The 12,960-nt window shown below is 40.8% G+C and overlaps 1 long non-coding RNA gene across 4 annotated transcripts in view; it reads left to right on the top strand.

The window, feature by feature from the left end:
* The window catches only part of LOC132540880 (uncharacterized), a 149,626-nt gene that overhangs the window by 90,166 nt on the left and 46,500 nt on the right, over positions 1-12,960 (top strand). For 2 of the 4 annotated variants that reach the window (XR_009552023.1, XR_009552021.1), the window contains exon 3: positions 11,827-11,961. The exons of the other annotated variants lie outside the window; for them this stretch is intronic. This is a non-coding gene — a long non-coding RNA (uncharacterized LOC132540880). The remainder of the gene's footprint in view (positions 1-11,826; positions 11,962-12,960) is intronic. 4 annotated transcript variants of the gene reach the window in all.

Raw genomic sequence — 12,960 nt, 5'->3', positions numbered from 1 at the left:
AAATTGTTTGGCTTTGTATGTTAACTCTCTTTTCAATCACCAGGTTCCAGATGCCACCAGGATGCTGGCTAGGCTTCCCTGGATTGAAGACCCCACCAATGTGTCCTGGAGCTCAGCTTCCCCAGAGACACACCTTACTAGGGAAAGAGAGAGGCAGACTGGGAGTATGGACCGACCAGTCAACGCCCATGTTCAGCGGGGAAGCAATTACAGAAGCCAGACCCTCTACCTTCTGCAACCCTCAACGACCCTGGGTCCATGCTCCCAGAGGGCTAGAGAATGGGAAGGCTATCATGGGAGAGGGTGGGTTATGGGGATTGGGTGGTGGGAATTGTGTGGAGTTGTACCCCTCCTACCTTATGCTTTTGTTCACTAATCCTTTCTTAAATTAAAAATTTAAATAAAATAAAAAAAAATTTAATTATTTATTTACTTTTTGTTGCCCTTGTTTTTATTGTTGCTGTAATTATTATTATTGTTGTTGTTGATGATGTCATTATTGTTGGATAGGACAGAGAGAAATGGAGAGAGGAGGGAAGACAGAGAGGGGGAGAGAAAGACAGACACCTACAGAACTGCTTCACCACCTGTGAAGCGACTCCCCTGCAGGTGGAGAGCTGGGGCTCGAACCGGGATAGTTGAATCACTTTTACTCACACAGTTTTCAAGACTAAACATTTCACATTTATACCAAGACTTAAAAAAAAATTAAAAGAGGAAAAAACAAATTTTTAGGACTCTTTCTGGACTTCTCTAGAAACATCTGCCCTGTCCAACGTTTCCATATAAGGTCAACTAAGTTTCAGATTACCCTGAACAAAATGTGTTGTACAAAAAAATTGGTCATTCAAATCGCTCTCTTACAAAACACAGCTGGCCATTCATAGCATGGAACAGGGGTTTATAGCTATAGAATTTTTACTGGAATAGTGACAGCAGACTGTTTGCCTGACCTGATACTTTCAAAGGCTGATGGGTGAAGCAGAGGGGGCAGACAGCAAGCTTAAGATATTCAGAGAGAAAAAGCGGGGAGAGAGAAGTGGTAGGGAGGTTTTGTTTTGGGACTCTGTGAACCAGGTTTTTCAGGTCCCGCCATGTCGCATTATGGGTCCTGGAGGGTGTCCTGCACCTAATCCTCTTGCAGTGTTTCTTGTTCTTCAGGGATAGCTGTGCCATCTTGTGGGCATTGCCAGACATGGTGGGCAGGAAGCCAGACAGATTTTGAGTAATCCTGGGGCTTGTTCTGACTGTTCCTATGGGATTGCTGCAGGCATTCATCTCTGAAAAAGGTTTCCCATTGAAGGAAGAGTGGACCCAGGAGGGTAGAGTGAGATACATCCCTCCAGTCTTGGGGAGTGTTAAGGTTCTGGAGAAGGCCTTGTAAAATGGATCTGGTCCATGGAATGTGAATTCCATCTTCTTTAACCACCTAGTGAAGTTCCTTAAGATCTGTGGAGGCATACAGATACCACGTCTGAGGTCTCTGTCTATTGGGGGTAACGTTTACTGGGAATGTGTGGACTTGTTCCAGAGGAAAAGCTCCATCATGAAGTTGGCAAAGGTATTCTGTGTCCAATAGTGGCACAGCGGCGGGGGAAGAGCTGCAGTAGGAGGAGCGGCTGGGTGAAGTTTAGAGGGCTTAGGGTGGTTCAGCATTGGGGCATGTGGGGAGACAGGCTCAGGAGGTTTTGCTTTCTCTGGAAGGCATGTATGGAGCTGAGCAAACAGAATGACTTTCTCCTTTAAATCTTGGATCGCAGCCTCAAGATCCCTTAGACTGGGGCCCTTTTCCAAGTTAGAGTTGCCACTCTCTGTGGGAGACATGGGAGGGGGAGCTGGGGAAGTCTTAGGGGAAACTGTTTTGATCTCTTTAGGAGGCAGCTCTGCATATCTCCTGAGAGCTGTGATCATGGTCAAGAGGAACCAAGGTGTGGCCCAGAGCAAAATGTCCCAGAGACAGAGAACCTGTCTAGCAAAAAAGGAGTAGAGGATTTGGGGATCCTCTTGATAAGGAGGATGGTTGCCCATGACAGAGGGGTCTCAGGAAAATAAGAAGAGAGAGCAAAAGAACTGCAGTGCCTTTGTAGACGCGAGCCTGTGGAGAGCCAAGTGGCCCAGTACCTAAGGCTGGGGTGCCTTCGTATGTCTGCCGCTTGTGTGAAGCTGAGTGGGGTAGGCCCCACGTTCAGGTGCCAGATGCCAGGCTAGCATAGGGGTGCCTCTTCCTAGGCTTGTACTCTCTGGTTGGAGTGGTTGCGACTGGAGCCAGTCTGGGCTGCTACTCACTCGGTGATACGAGGGAGATGACTCATGAACAGAGCTCATGGTGGTGAGGCAATTCGATTCTTTATTGATCACGGAGCCCAGGCTTTTAAAGGTTGGACCCGGAAGTGGCAAGTCGGAAATGGAAATGGCTTGACATGGTTTGGAAAGGGGCAGAGAAAGGCAAAAGGGGGCTGGGAAAGGTAACTTCCTTAGCAACTGTTGTGAGGCTTTTAACTGGTAGGGTAAATAATAATACCCTGCAGGCAGTGAGGGTGTTGAGGGTAGAAAGAAGATAGATCAACGGAATGGAATGGGTGGGGATCTTTCAGGAAAAACAATGATTATGTAAATAATAAGGGAGCAGGCCATAGTATCAGGAATGCAGGGTGCTTTGTGAGACAGGGAGTCTGATAAGATGGGGCAAGCCTTTGGGGCTACTCCTGTCCCTCCTTGCTCAACTTCTTGGTAGACAGGATAGATGCACTCCTCAGGTCAAGCCCTGCCAGGCTCTACCACATCCTCACAATTTCCCGACACTCTCAGTCCATGATCACAGCCAGGAACATTCTAGACTGTACTCATTTCAGGACCAGTATTCTTTGAGTGGCATAGTATGTTGACCTAGCCTTCCTTCAGAGAGTGGGGCAGTCCCTACCATTGCTACTCTACTGTGAGGAGGGTAAGGTCCTAGAGAGGCCCACAAGTGGGCTTATGATGATGTCCCTTTTGGAATTGGCCATTGATGGTGGAGAGAGGGAGATACTAGAGGTCATATCTTTGTGGGAATCCCAGGATTCCCTGACTAGAGCCCCAGATAATGGGGTGGCCTGGTATTGACCAAAAAGTCCTTCATTCAAGTGTACCAGTCTCTTGGACAAGGATTTCTTTTTTTCTTATCTTCACCAGAGCTTGACTGCTCAGGGCCAACTTTTTAAAAAAGATATTCAGATAAGAAGAAACACTATGGCACTGAAACTCCTTCCCCTCCAGTGGGAACTGGACTGAAACTTGAGTCATGTGAATGACAAAGCAGGTACCCTCCCACGTGACCTATCTTTTTGACCCTATGGGAAGAATTTGTGAGCAGACTCTTGGAGCTGAAAATGTCCCAAGTTAACAGTTAGCAAGGAAATGAAGACCTCAGTCCTGCAATTGACTGTAGATTTTTCCAGAAATTGTAGAATTTAGAAGCAGATTTTATTCAGTTGAATGTTGAATGAGATCATAACTCTGACTCACACCTTGAGCTGTTTTCTGAGATTGATAATCTGGCTAAACTTTGCATGAACATCTGACCCACTGATTCTGTGAGATTATACATGTGTATGCTGACTGAAACTGTTAAAATTGTGATATGTCATATAACATAGAAGACAAATACAACTGCCATTGGAAAATATGCGGGCCTTTCATTGGACCAATCTTGTAGGAATTTAATGAAACACCTTACCATATCTAACACCAAAACTAGAACTTCATAGGATGTTAGAATGTCAGGGAATGATATTACAACAGCTATCACTCAAATAATTATTTTTCTTTTTTAAAGATTTTATTTACTTAGTAATGAGAAAGATGGATGGGGAGAGAGAAAGAACCAGACATCATTCTGGTGCATGTACTGCCAGGGATTGAAATTGGGACCTCATGCTTTAGAATCCAATGCCTTCTCCCTGACCACATAATTATTTTTCTACTGATGCATAAAATTTAAGTCTAGAGAATTGTAAATATGCAACACAGACTCTTAGTGGGTCAGCTTCCAAATGTCCCAACACAAACTTGTGCACAAGTAAGTTTGTGTGTATATGTGTGTGTGTGTGTGTGTGTGTGTGTGTGTGTGTTTTGATAATGATCAAGTTGTTCAATGAGTTGGATGGAGACAGAAATTCAGGGAACGGAATAGCAAAGTTGGGAGTCAGGCGGTAGCACAACAGGTTAAGCGCATGTGGCTCAAAGCGCAAGGACCAGTGTAAGGATCCCAGTTCAAGCCCCCGGTTCCCTACCTGCAGGGGAGTCGCTTCACAGGCAGTGAAGCAGGTCTGCAGGTGTCTTTCTCTCCCCCTCTCTGTCTTCCCCTCCTCTCTCCATTTCTCTCTGTCCTATCCAACAACAATGACAATATCAACAATAATGACTACAGCAATAAAACAACAAGGGCAACAAAAGGGAATAAATAAATATTAAAAAAAAGAATAGCAAAGTCTATTTATAGATCTGTGACATACAGGACACTATTACCAGAGATCAAACAGGAAGGAACACTAATGATTGAATAAACAAATAAAAGAGGTAGTATGTAAGAAGATATTGGTGTGATAATCAACAGAAGCAAATAAGATAACAGATATTGTGATGATAGCATTCTGTTATGGCTTCTTTTTTTAGAATTAGTTTTGTCTTAAATGCCTTTTGAAAGCTCAAAGTTCAACATCTTGGTAACTTCATTTTTATTAGTGTACTTTTGTTGGAGAGATAAATGACTATCTCATTTCTCAAATTATACTGAGAGAAGGCAAATTGCTTGCCTAAAGTTCCAGTGAATTACCTCAGGAAATAACTGTGGGATTTCTGATTCCCAGATGACTGCTTTCTTTAAGATCATTGAAAAAGGATATAATTGATGTAACAAAATTCTTCGTGGATACAAAAATGGAGTGTTGAAAGTCCCAGTGACAATAGGAAAACAATACAAAAGCAGGCTGAGATGAAGCATATAGACAGGAAATACTCAGATGTGACTCATATTAGAGACAGTGAACCCAAAACAGCTGGACAATAATAATTTGAAACAGAAATTTTCTAAAAGAAAGCAACACGGAGAGCAGTGACGGTTTAAAGAGTCAGATAATACTGTTAAGATCAATGGGTTCTCTAATTTTTGTACAGTGGTGTAAACTGGTCACACTGGGTTTGGAAGCCACAGCTGTATAAGGTCAATGCATATGGAGTGTATAATTCTGTGGATCTAAGTATCAGAAACTATGCTCTTTCTGGATGTTCACTTAGATTTACTTTGGCTAGAAGGGAAATGTATAGGTGATGTGCTACTGGTAAATAGAAGGAAGGGTTCTAAAAATTAAATCTTTCAGTCAGTCCTTATGGCAGTGGGGCAGGACCTGGCTAGCTGCAGCCTTTGGTTATAGAAATTTAAAAATGTGGTCTGGGAGGTGGCACAGTAGATAAGGCACTGGCCTCTCAAGCATGAGGTCCTGAGTTCAATCCCCAGCAGCACATGTATCAGAGTGATATCTGGTTCTTTCTCTCTCCTCCTATCTCATATATATGAAATTTAAAAAATAAAACACTTCTGTGTGGCTTTGTTTGGGGTTTAAGAAATGAAAGGTTTATTACATTGCAGGTTTTTTAGGTACAGCAAAATAGGCAAAGGGGCATAGATTGGCTAAGGTGGCAGAGAACCATGAGTCTTTAAGTTTACCAGAGCTTAGCTACACATTTGTGTTGGGTGAGAGGAATGGCATGGCAGGTCCAGGGAGAAGGAGATCACTCAAGAACTAGGTTGGTGCAGGAACCAAGAATAGGAACTAAGAATGTACAGGAACCTGTTGTTTTCGACGGGTTATGTTGTTTTCGCCAGGCTAGCTTCATGGGCGGGTAACAGACAACCCGGGATTCATGGTTGAGCTGTAGGCAGTATCTCTTTATTCATGCAGGACGCAGCACAATCTAAGACGAGCTAGGCTAAACTCAAGGTAAAGTACTGTAAAACTCACAATGCTGTCTTTATATATACTTGCCAAGTAAGGTGGAAACAGGATGTGACATAGAGAGGGTGGAGAGAAAAGTGACTGGTGAAAATCAGAGTGTGACAAAGAGAGGATCAGGGTGGAGCAAAAACATATGAAACAGTGGGGATTGAACCAATGCCCTGGAGGGAGGGTAGTGCTTGTTAACAGTGGTTATGTAAATAGAATGAAGTGGTTATATAAATAGAATAGTGTTAAGCAGGGGGGATTTAAACCAAATGAAACAGAAGGGGTCTCATGCATACCAACAGGAACCAAGCTGGAACAGAGAGCAGGAGCAGCACTTAGCAGGAAAACATTGAATTGGAGAAGATCCAAAAAAGACAAGAGCTGTTTCAGGCCCTTGCTTATATAGTCTCTTGTACCCACAATCCCTTGTGAGTTTGCGTAAATCTGTGGTATACTTGTCAGGCTGACATCAGCTGTATGCTAATTACATCCCAAAGTCCTTTATTCACCCTGTGAGCTGTATTCCCAACATCTGTTCTATTTCTTCAGGTTAACTCTGTGTGACATAAAATACAAAAATTTGTCAAATAAAAATTCAATTACCTTATGATCCAGTGATACCACTCTTAGGCATTTATCCAAAGAACACTCAAACACTAATTTGAAGGGACATATGCACCCTTATGTTCACAGCTGTGTTATTCACAATAGTCAAAGAGTGGAAGCAGCCTAAATGCCCATCAACAGATGACTAGCTAAAGCAGTTATGGGATATATACTCCATGGAATATTACTCTGTAATCAAAGAGATGATATTGTGTCCTTCGGGACAAAATAGATGGAACTGGAGGCAGTTATGCTTAACAAAATAAGTAAGAAGAGGAAGAAAACTATACCTGAAACTCCTTAGAGTACAAAAAGTCAATGTTACCTTAAGAAGAGAAAGATTTGAGTACAACTCAAGGCACTGAACTCCAGATCATCATCAGGAAACAGATGGGGGGTGACACAAACTGTCACTGGACTTGCAGAACAGTGTCATTTTTTAATTATTTATTTTATTTTAGACAGAGACAGAAGGGAAAGAAGAGAAACTACGGCACTGAAGCTTCCTTCAGTGTGGTGGGGGCCTGACTTAAACCTGGGTTGCATACATAGCTACACAGTACACTATGCAAATGAGCTATCTCATTGACCCAGGAGAACTCAGTTTCAAATTTTTAAGATTAATTACATTTCATAGTTATAAAATCTACAATATAATTTTCTGCATGTTTTTTAAGAAGCAATTTCTTGTCCCAATATCAATTTAAATATTTCCAACAATGTAATACAGAGGCAAATACAAATAATATGTTTCAAGCTTGGTGGATTATACAAACTGAATGCCCAGAGGCAACCAGATGTATAAATGTATTATAATACTAAAAATTACTATATTCCAGAAGCATCCCTCCTCCGCATAACCTTTTTCTGACTACCATTCACCCTTGATAAAATTAACCACTATGTTAATTTCTAACAGCAAAGATCAGTTTTTATCTGGTATTGAATTGTATATATATATATATATATATATATATATATATATCACTTTTTTAATTTTGGGAGTCCAATTTTTTTTCTTCAGTATTATGAGTTTCATGTGTGTTTTTGCATGTAGTTATATGCTTTTATTTTCATGTTATGTGGACATATTTATTCATTCTATTGATGATGGACATATAGCTGTCTCAGTCTGGGTCTATCATAAACACTTTTGTTCTTTTGGTGAGCATAGGTATAAATTTCATTTAGTTTCATCCAGTTTTTAAGTCTTTTGGGATAACATTCTCCACATTTCCCTTTCATGTGTAATGCCTTCATTAGCTTAATATAAAATTAATTTTGCCTTCTTTCTTCATTGAAAATAAGATAGACATTTTGATTATTAACTATTTGTTTTGTTTTTTGCCTCCAGGGTTATTGCTGGGACTCAGTGCCTGCACTACTATTCCTGTAGGCTATTTTTTCCCCTTCTGTTGTCCATGTTGTTTATCATTGTTGTTGTTTTCATTGCTGTTGTTGTTGGATAGGACAGAGAGAAATCAAGAGAAGAGGGGAAGACGGGGTGAGAGAAAGACACCTGCAGACCTGCTTCACCACTTGTGAAGTGACTCCCTTGCAGTTGGGAAGCCAGAGGCTTGAACCTGAATCTTTACACTGGTCCTTGTACTTTGCATCATGTGCACTTAACCTGTTGCACTACTGCCTGGCACCCTTGGTTATTAGCTATTATTTTCAGCCAACCAAGTCATATCACATACTCAGTATGCTTTGTTAAGAAGCATTATTGCTCTTAATAGCTGCTTAGTATTCCATTATTACTACTACTAGCGTTTGCCAGTATTCCATTGTATATATATACCACAGCTTTCTCAGCCACTCATCTGTTGTTGGGCACCTGGGTTGCTTCCAGGTTTTAGCTATTATGAATTGTGCTGCTATGAACATAGGCATACATATATTTTTTTGGTTGGGTGTTATGGAGTCTTTGGGGCATATCCCTAGGAGAGCGATTACTGGGTCATATGGAAGGTCCATGTCTAGCCTTGTGAGAGTTCTCCAGACTGCTCACCACAGAGGCTGGACCAGTTTACATTCCCACCAGCAGTGCAGAAGGGTTCCTCTGTCCCCACAGCCTCTCCAGCCTTTGTTGCTGCTGTCTTTTTGACGTATGTCACTCTCACAGGGGTGAGGTGGTATCTCAATGTTGCCTTTATTTGCATTTCTCTGCCTTTTGGATCTCTTCTGTAGTGAATGTTCTGTTCATATACTCTGACCATTTTTGGATGGGGTCATTTGCTTTTTTTGTTGCTAAGTTTGCTGAGGTCTTTGTATATTTTGATGATTAGTGTCTTGTCTGATATATGGCATGTGAAGATCTTCTCCCATTCCGTGAGGGGTCTCTTTGTGTGATAGTTTATTTAGCTGTGCAGAAGCTTTTCAATTTGATGCAGTCCCATTGGTTTGTTTCTGCTTTAGTCTTCCTTGCAATTGGGTTTGTATCATCAAATATGTCCTTGAGGTTTAGGTGGGAAAGTGTTCCACTTTCTTCTAAGTTTTCCTCTAAGTATTTGATAGTTTCTGGTCTAACATCCAGGTCCTTAGTCCATTTGGAGTTGATTTTTGTTCCTGGTGAGATAAAGAGATTCAGTTTCATTCTTCTGCATGTTTCAACCCAGTATTCCCAGCACTACTTATTGAAGAGAGCCTCCTTCTTCCATTCAATACTTTGGGTCCCTTTATCAAAGATTAGAAGTCCATAGGTATGGGGGTTTAGTTCTGGGGTTTCAATTCTGTTCCACTGGTCTGTGTGCCTATTTTTATTCCAGTATCAGGCTGTTTTGATGATGATGGCCTTAATTATAAGTTTGCGATCTGGGAGTGTGATGCCTCCATTTCTGTTTCTTTTTTTAAAGATTGTTTTGGCGATTCTAGGTGTTTACTGGTTCTAGATAAATGGTTGTAGCTTTCATTCTATTCTTTTAAAGAAGCTTGGTGGAACTTTGATGACTATCGTGTTAAATTTGTATATGTCTCTGGGGAGAATATTCATTTTGATGATATTAATTCTTCCAGTCCATGAGCATGGGGTGTCTTTCCACTTCTTGGTATCATTTTCTATTTCCTTGAGTAGTGACTCATAGTTTTCAGTATACAAGTCTTTCACTTCTGTGGTCAGTGTTATTGCTAGGTATTTTATTGATTTTTCTCCAACAGTGAATGGGAGTGATACTAGAAGGAATTATGTTAAGTGAGCTAAGTCAGAAAGATAAAGATAAGTATGGGATGATCACACTCATAAACAGAAGTTGAGAAAGAAGAACAGAGAGGGAAACTCCAAGGAGGATTTGACTGACTTTGGAGTAGGGCACCTAGTAAAAACCCTGGGCTGAGGGTGAGGGTGGATGTTTGGCTTCACGGGGGGGTGAGGGGGAGGATGGGATGGGACACAGTCTTTTGGTGGTGGCAATGGTGTTATGTACACTCCTGTTAAATTGTAGTCATATAAACCACTATTTAATTAATGAGAGGGGGAAATTGATTGAATGTCTCAAACTTTTTAATGCACAGACCATAGGCTGAGTCTTTGATATGCTGACTCTCTTAAAAACTTAGAACAGGGAGTACAGAAGCAACCAGTGGCACAGCTATATACAAATAATGTCAAAGGATATAAATTATGGTGATGTTGTGTATGATACAGCAAATCCTAACAAAGGGATTTTTCAAAGTTAACCCAATTGCCAAATAATTTGATTATAGCAATAACTATCTATTTCCTTCTTAAACCCTAAGACAGCAGGAACCTCCCACTTCCTCTACAGAGCCTATATTTCCCCCAGTCCTGGAACCTCTAGGGTGGGGCTCACTTTCCTGCATGCTTCTCTCAGTCCATATTAATGATATTGCATCTGCTGATCCCAACCTAATCACTTCAATGAGTACCACCTCAGTATGCTTCACTTCAGACTGTGTCCAGAGGCATCAGGCATGGAATGTCAACCCTTCAGCCTTATAAATAAATCCCCCTCTCCATTGTTACTGGACATCTCTATCAGGAACAACAAAACAGACCCCTTTGTGGGCCCCTATAGGACCTTTCCCTCAACTTGGATCAACAATGGTAGAGAATGTTCCATCCTCAGAAGGGAGGCTGGACAATATACTCTTTGTTCCACCTGAGGAAGATGGGTCCTGATATAGGGGGAGCTTGGAATGTTCCTACTCATGGCCACAGAATGTGAGCTCAGATCTACAGTGATGCAGAGGCTACATAGGCTCCTAAGCTGAATATGGGCCCCAGATCACATCAAACTCATGGGATTTACAGTCAATAATATTTATATGCCTTTCCCATATTTGGGAGCTACTCTCATCCCTGATCCAGATTTCTGGTCCTTTTTTTTAGCCATGGCATCATCTCCCCAGACAATAACTTGGATCCACCTGCATTTCAAATTTCAGTCTCGGAAAAAATAAACCCAAACACTATTATAGCCACAGGCCCTTTGGAATATACCACTAGGGAAAGAGAGAGGCAGACTGAGAATATGGATCAACCTGTCAATACCCATGTTCATCGGGGAAACAGTTACAGAAGCCAGACTTCCCACTTTCTGCATCCCACAATGACCTTGGGTCCATACTTCCAGAGGGATAAAGAATAGGAAGGGAGGGAATGGCATAAGGAGTTCTGGCAGTGGGAATTGTGTGAAGTTGTACCCCTCTTTTCCTATGGTTTTTGTCAGTGTTTCCTTTTTATAAATAAAATTAAAAAAATAAATAAAAATGAAGCATTACTGCTACAATTAGGATGTATACTGTTTATAATCTTCCTATAAGAACCTTTTATTTAAAATTTTTTAAGCAGTGTATTTTTCAGTGGTGCTATTGAAGAGAGATGCTTTTAAAAATGTTATTAGTTATTTAATATTGATTTGAAAATTATGAGATAATAGGGGCATAATTCTGCACCATTCCCATCACCAGAGTTCTGTGTCCCCATAGCCTTCTCTGGAAACTGCAATAGTTCTCCCCAGGTCACAGATATGGGTTGACTATTATTTCTATAACTATCTATATTTACATATATTTGCCCTTTTCTTTGCTTGAGACAAATATTTATTTTGAAATGTAAACTTCCCTGTAGGTCTTCAAACTGCTTTGTTAAAATTAATACCCATTTTTTTCCCTACAGTCCTCACTTATCTTTCTTTCCAAGACAATCCTATACTTACTACTACTTCTAAATGTCCTTCCATTTTTCCTCTTTTCTCTCTGGGTCCTGATGGAATTGGAGTCCTCAAAGTCCTCAGTTTATCTTCCCCTAACATTTCTCCCACTTTGGAATTATGGACCAAATTCTTTAAGGAATGCAGGAGGTGGGAGTTCTGGCTTCTGTAACTGCTTCTCTGCTGGGCATGGACATTGGCAGGTCAGTCTATACTGTCAAACTGTTTCAGTCTTTACCTAGTTGGGTAGGGTTATGGAGAGGTGAGGTTCTGGAACACATTGGTGAGATAGTTTGATCAGGGAAGTCAAGTAGCATCTGCGACTTGGTGACTGAAAGATGTTAAGATATAAAGCTGGACAAAATGATTAGTAAGTAGGGACCAAAAAATAGGGAATGAGCAGGTGAGAATAGGGATCTCAGGGTGGATAAAAGATTGGAAGTCTATTTTAGAAATCTTCCACGGGGCTCATGATTTTAGTAATTTTTGCCTGATGTCAGGTGACCTAAAAATACTGTCAGGGAAGACGGTGTCAGAGTTGAGAATAGTACTGGAAAGCTGGATTCAGGCAGAGAGTAGCTACCAAACTCAAAGAAAATATGTAAATATAATTAATTGTTTACCTTACTGATCTGACCCAGGGCCCATATCTATGCATATTTAGTATAGGATTCATATTCATTGAACTTATACAAAACAAGGCATTGGATGTTAATTCTGTCCTCAGAGAGACATATAGACTAGAACCAAAGGTTGCTGTCTGGATTGTCTTGGGGGAACCTCACAACTAAATTCAAAGTATTCAAGAACCTCTTTGTATATTCTCAGTGTGCATTCAAATATTATCATGATGTGTCATAAAATTTTTAAAAAGTTTCTGGCTCTTTAACAAAAATACTTGATAATTCCTCCCTCTCTAATTAAAACAGAGTTTTAGTACCTAGAAGCATGCTAGATTTGTATAATATCTTGTACAGGACTTGTCCCCAACTCCTTTGACCAATTATTTGTCTTAGAAGAAATTCATTTTCCACAGAAGTCTAGGGCTATTTCCTGGTTTCTCTTTGGGTGAGGAGTCAGAGAAAGAAACCAGTTAGGCTTAATCTCTGACAGGTCATCTTGTTCTTCTAGTGTTGGCATTTCTCTCACAGCACACACATTTTTTCTGAGGCAAGCCAACTGTACAACGATACATTATTTAG

This window comes from Erinaceus europaeus, chromosome 10 (assembly GCF_950295315.1).
Source record: "Erinaceus europaeus chromosome 10, mEriEur2.1, whole genome shotgun sequence".
Lineage (NCBI taxonomy): Eukaryota > Metazoa > Chordata > Mammalia > Eulipotyphla > Erinaceidae > Erinaceus > Erinaceus europaeus.
The sequence above is the reverse complement of the archived record's forward strand: the minus strand, read 5'-3'. Positions and strand labels throughout refer to the sequence as shown.